Below are 6673 nucleotides of genomic sequence, written 5' to 3'. Positions count from 1 at the left end.
TCAGTAACCCATACTTGTCGTCAGAGGCGACTAACGGGACTGGGTGGTCAGGCTAGCTGACTTGGTTGACACATATCATCGGTTCCCATTTGCAAAGATCGATGTTCATGCTCTTGATCACTGGATTGTCTTGGCCAGGCTCGATTATTTACAGACAGCCGCCATATAGCTACAATATTGCTGAGTGCGGCGTAAAACTAAACTCACTCACTCACTCTTGCAGTTTGAGATGTAACGAGAGATTACAGGGAAACGTTAGCTCCCCTAACATACCATACTGTAACAATCAGAATATCTGATCAAATATCAATTCAGTAGATGCTATACTGGCATTATTCTTAGTTTAAGAAGTTAGCCATAACAAAGTATATTTGGCTCACTGTAGTTCAAGAGTACGGTTTATATTCTTTTATAGTTAAAAAAAATTTGACAGGAAATATATAGTAATGTATATTTTACAAAGTGAACTTTTGTCAGCAGGTGGAACAGTCTGCAATATCTCTCCCAGAGTATGTAAACAGCTGACGAATGTACTTGATAAAAAGCATGTCTTTTTTTCAACTGGCTCTTTGAAGTATTTCAAGGCAATGTAACGTTTTACATAAATGCAAGTAACGTCATATTGACATTAATTTATAACGAACATTTGCTGAAAGTGACGTGCGATAAAACCCTTCTTCTTTCATCTGGTTCGACTAAATCCTTAATTACGTTAATCAACTTTAGGACCTGCACTTCTTTTCTGGTATTATGAAACCTGATACTAAATAGGGTTTCATTCCCCTAAACAGTTCCTTTGATGGAAACCTTAACCGCTTATACACATTTACTCAGATTATTCGCAAAAATATTGAATAGTGACTGATTTAGCCTCTGTTTATCTCTTGTATTTCACAAAGCAGAACAGTGATTTACATCATCAGAAGCGACGATGTTTATTTGCTGTTTAACGACACACTCAGCAATATTCCAGCTACATGGCGGCGGTCTGTAAATAATCGACTCTGGGCCAGACAATCCACTGATGAACAGCATGAGCATCGAACTGCTCAATTTGGATACGATGACATGTGTCAACCAAGTCAGCTAGCCTGACCACCCAGTCCCGTTAGTCGCCTCTGACGACAAGCATGGGTTACTGAAGGTTCATTCTAACCCGGCCTTTCACGGGTTCAAACTGCAAGAATCACACCTTTTACACCTGTGACCGGGTGTAAAATCCTTGGAGTCAACTTTGTGTGCAGACTCTTTCGGTGTATAAGTAAAACGACAGGTTTGGGCTGCTGAAGACCACCTTCTACCCGGATCTTCAGAGCTATGGAATGGATGCTGTTGGCATAAAATGTTAACATATAAAACATAACTAATATTCTGCCATACCAATCGAAAAATAGAATTGAATAAATAATAAAAAGGCAACAATGATATACACCTTACTACTTAATATAATCTACCTGATCTTAATTAAAAAGCTATGTACATATATAGCGACAGTGATACCAGATGTACATATGATAGACATATGTTGAGTCCGATGTATGTTTACTATTGTCACTCTGTGTGTGCGTGTGTGTGTGCAGTTCGAGGTGCTGTGTGTACTCTCCGAGGTGTGCATGTGTGCCCTTTAGACTGCACTGTATGTGTATTCTAGCATGCGCACGTACGTGTGGTTGTGTGTGCATATGTGTGGTGCTGTCTGTGCTTGTGTCCTGCGGGATGCTGTGTGTGCGCCCTCAAGGTCCCGTGTGTGCCCTTCGAGACGCTGTGTGTTTGAAAGAGAGAGAGAGTGAGAGAGGGGGGGTAGAGAGAAAACTCAGAGGTGTACGCGGGTATATGTGCGTGTGAGTATATGTGTGCGCTTCAAGATGCTGTGTGTGTTTTTGTACTTCGAGATGTTGTGTATGCCCTTCATGAAGTGTTGTGTTTACCCTCAGTGTTGTTGTGTGTGTACCTTTTGAGGTGATGTGTGTGCCCTTCGAGGTGTTGTGTGCCTCTTAAGGTGTTGTGTGTGTGCCTCTTGAGGTGTTGTGTGTGTGCCTCTTGAGGTGTTGTTTGTGTGCCTCTTGGGGTGTTGTTTGTGTGGTGCCTCTTGAGGTGTTGGGTGTGTGCCTCTTGAGGTGTTGTGTGTGCTGTGTGCCCTTCAAGGTTTTTGTGTGTGCCCTTTGGGAGCTGTGTATGCCCTCAGTGATAGTGTGTGCTGTGTGTGCCCTACGAGGTGATGTTGTGTGCCATTAATAGTGCTGTGTGTGCCCTACGAGGTGATGCTGGGTGCCATTGATAGTGCTGTGTGTGCCCTACGAAGTAATGATGTGTGCCATTAATAGTGTTGTGTGTAATGTGCGCGTGTTCCCTCTGAGGCGCTGTGTATGCGCTAATGTGTGTCTGTATGTGTGAGTCTGTCTGTATGTGTGCCTGTTTTTGTATCAGTGTTTCGTTCTGCTTTCACCGCACCTTGGGAGTGACGGCTTGCTTCATGTTCAACTGAACGGTTACACACATAAGTACGCCAGCCTACAAACCAGGAAACGGGCAAATAACATTACACCGTTAACTTAAATACAGTCTTCCTTCGCCAGCCTTTTCTGCCTGTTCATGATATGTGTTTTTTCCGAAGTTGATCATCAGTGTAGATAATGACACGTCTTCCCATCCATTTATCTTGGGCACCAACGTTTCTGTAAAAACACCTTTGCGTAGTGTGATTGATGACTAACAAGGGCAGGTGTAGGTCAAGGTCACGGGCAGATGCGCGTAGGCTTCTACGCTCACGCAAAAGACACGTGCGACCTTGCCCTCTGGGACATACACGCGTTTGACATTGTTACCATGACTTAAACGTAAATCGTCAAAGATTTATCAAACTGGAAAGGGTAATGTTGATCCATCATGCGTATTTCAACACAGATTCCAATGAACTTCATATTTTATGGTAGATATCCAGGATTTGTTCGAACTTTGGCATACCACGGGAAAAGACGGGGACGACGGACTAAGAGGCGTGGACGGGTGTGACGGTTAGGCGTAAGGGGTGGGGAAGAAGAGGGCTGGACTGACAGACAGACAGAGGGGAAAAGAGGGAGTGACGGACACACAGAGGGAATGGGACGATATTGACGGACGTACAGGGGAGGAGGGGAAGGAAGTGACCAAAGGACAGAGGGGAGTTGGCCGGAGTGACCGTCGGCGAACGGGAGGGGAAAGAAGTGATGGTCGGACGGAGGGCAGGAAAAGGGAGTCACGGACCAGCGAAGGAGATTGGACGATAGTGGCGGTCGGACAGAGGGGAGGGGATAGAAGAAAAGGTGTTGACGGGAGTGGCGGTCGGACAGAAGAGAGGGGATGGCGGGATGGGAGCGGCGGTCAGACGGATTTGAGTCACATCGGCAGTATTTCAGCCCTTTAAATGACTACAACGTGTTATACAAGACACATTTTCTGAGAATATAAAATCCTGTGGACTGGAGTGACGATTATGCACATGGGGGTGGTTGGACAGACAGAGTGCTGGGGATGGGAGTGACAGAAGGGAAGGGCACTGACGTGACTGGCAGACGGACTGCAGTGGGCGGAGGAACGGGTCGTGGATGGACGGAGCAATGGTGAAAGGAAGGACAAACGATGATGCTAAAACATGCCACAACGACCAAAGGAAACAGAAATATGCCAAGATAAGATTGTCTTGACTTTTTGTAAAGATATATAACGTAAAAATCCCATTTGGATAACAATAAATGACATCGTTATTGAACTCATTCTCATAAACGAATTCTAATTTCTACTTTTTATTAGCAATCATTACTGCTAACAGCCATTCCAGGTGGTCTGGTAAGTATGTCTTCGTCGATCCAGGAAGATACAAAGGGACAGAAATACTTATTGAGAGTTGATTGAGTTCAGTACACAAATGGCAGACGTGAGGACCATGAGAAATCTGTTCTGGAAACTTGAGTATGGTTTTACGCCGCCAGATATGGGCTTCACGTATTGTACACATGCCAGGAATCGAACCAAGATCTTCGGCCAGACGAGCAAACAATTAACAGCAAAGGTTTTCCCATCGCGCCACTTCTGGGAAAAATATAACCACAACGGTTTGACTAAAAACATTTTAGGGTCAAAATACATTTCTACGTAATTTAATAAAATTACCATTGAATCACTTTCACGCCGGAACAAAGTCATAATGGAGTGCAATAAAAGACTACATGCATCGTCATTGATTAAGGAATACATGGCACAATATTCTGGCTCCATGATGCGTGATATCATGGAACGCACGTGTGTGTGCGTTAGAGGGGTGGAGGCACATCTCTTTCTTGAATATATTATTTTTTAAATTTTGAAATTATTTCAATTCCAGCCACCCTCCCTCCATCTCTCATGAAAGTCAAACGGACGGTCCCCAAATAGTGACAAATGGAAAATGGAGGCAAAATAACACTAAAGTCTGTACAAGCAATGCTGGTAAATCAAGGGTTATTTGTTTGGTTGTTTAACACAACACTTGGCAATATTCCAGCTATGTGGCGGTGGTCTATATAAAGTATATTTCAGTTTGTAGGCCATCGGCCCATGTACAAAAAGCAATATATATGATATTGTGCATAATGGCAATAGGCAGACATGTGTGTTGTAAATATATAAAACATTTAAGATCGACATTCAATAAAAGTACCATGTCATTAGAAGTGATTAACTTTATGAATTTACAAGCATTTGTTAAATTATTCCAAAGAGGTAAATAAGTTGTTCATAGTGTTACATATTTATCACATTCAAATAGGAAGAGCCGCACTTCATCTTCATATGAGCGAAATATTCTCTTAAACCCAATACTATTACACATCTTACAAATTACATCTGTGTTCATAGTTTCCTTCCATCTAATATTACATCGTAATGTAATGCATTGAATCTCAACAAACATAAATATCTTATCAAGCGGCAATGATGATATAAAGTTTTAAAATGTACAAGACTGGATGAATCCATGATATTGCTACTGATATTTTGTTTTGAACAATCAACTAACCTCTGCTTAAATAATGATGAGAATAATGACACATTTCCGATGTCTTGGGAACGCCAAACATAACCAAATCCATACTCATTTAAGAGCTTACGTATTTTTGAAACCCAAGTAATCCTACCAACAGAATCTAGTCTAAGTATATAATTATAACATTGTTTGGGATAACGATCATTAGACATTCTTAATAGTTTACACCAAAATGTAACACATTTAAGATGATAATATCTTCCACATCCTATGCTGCATTATTGATTTCTAAAATTATGTTGTAATAGTTTTTATAACTAAAAAGTTTAAGGCTTTCCTGGCTTTTTTATAACCACAAGCTTCTTTTGCCACAAGCTTCTTACTGCAAACACTCCAAGACAGACTAGTAGAAAACATGATGGTGGTCTGTAAATATTCGAGTCTTGACCAGACAATCCAGTGATCAGTAAAACAACAAATTCACAAACAAACATAAAGGGGCAGGCGCACTGGGACCTAGATATCCAGCCTGGCTCTGACCGCTTGACCATTGATGCTCGTTGAATATAATTATCACAGACATTACTGATACTGGTACAACCGATCTCTGATCAGTGTGGAACATTTTCTCTTTTAATGGTTATTGTCTGAGACACAGATCACTTCCCATTTACCTAGAATACTTTACCTAGATTACCTTACTTCTAACTGATATATTTGCATTGATCAATAAGAGGTCAACGTTAAATGTGTATTTCTTATCTGTAAAATATATGGGTTTCAATTGTCGCCCACGCTGAAATGGATCTACTGTCATCTCCAGCTGGTAACGTTTGTCTTCAAACTGTTATTTTGTTCAATGACCAATATTTGTTTCTTTGTACGTCGTTTAACGACCCACTGCAATATTCCATCTGCATGAAGGGTTTGGACCAGACAATCCAGTGATTGACGTCTTGAGCATCGATCTATGCAATTGGGATACGATTACAAGCATCAATCACCCGATCCCGTTAGTCGCCTCTTACGACTAACGGGATCGGGTGGTCAGGCTCGCTGACTCTCCTAGCACACGCCATCGTGTTCCAGTTGTCCCAGATGCTCATGCTGTTGATAACTGGATTTTCTTGCACAGAATCGATAATTACAGACCGCCGCCGGAATGTTGTTGAGTGCGGCGTTGAACAACAAACAAACAACTGTTTTAGTAAATATCCACATATACATCTCTATCCTGCTTATTCCATAGACTGGAGAAGAACAGAGGCGAAATCAGTTACTATTCAAAATTTCTGCAGAATAATTCAAGTAAATGTTATTTGTTCATCACTATGTGTATAATTCTCCGTCAAGGGAACTGTTTAGGAGAATGAAACCCTATTTTGCATCAGGTTTCATAATGCTAGTATAGAAGTGCAGGTCCTAAACGTCATAAGTTGAATAACGTACTTATGGATTTACTTGTACCAGATGAAAGACGAAAGCCTTTTATCGCACAACATTTTCAACACATGTTCGTTGTAAGTTAATGTCAATATGCTGTTACTTGCATTTGTGCAAAAACCTTACATTGCCTTGAAATACTTCAAAGAGCCTTTAAAAAATACTTAAACACAAAACTATGTTGTTTTTTTACTGCAAAAGAAAATAAACCGTACTTAAATCTTTTTGTTG

Source organism: Haliotis rubra, unplaced genomic scaffold, assembly GCF_003918875.1.
Source record: "Haliotis rubra isolate DU_JTF1 unplaced genomic scaffold, ASM391887v1 Scf374, whole genome shotgun sequence".
NCBI lineage: Eukaryota > Metazoa > Mollusca > Gastropoda > Lepetellida > Haliotidae > Haliotis > Haliotis rubra.
The sequence above is the reverse complement of the archived record's forward strand: the minus strand, read 5'-3'. Positions refer to the sequence as shown.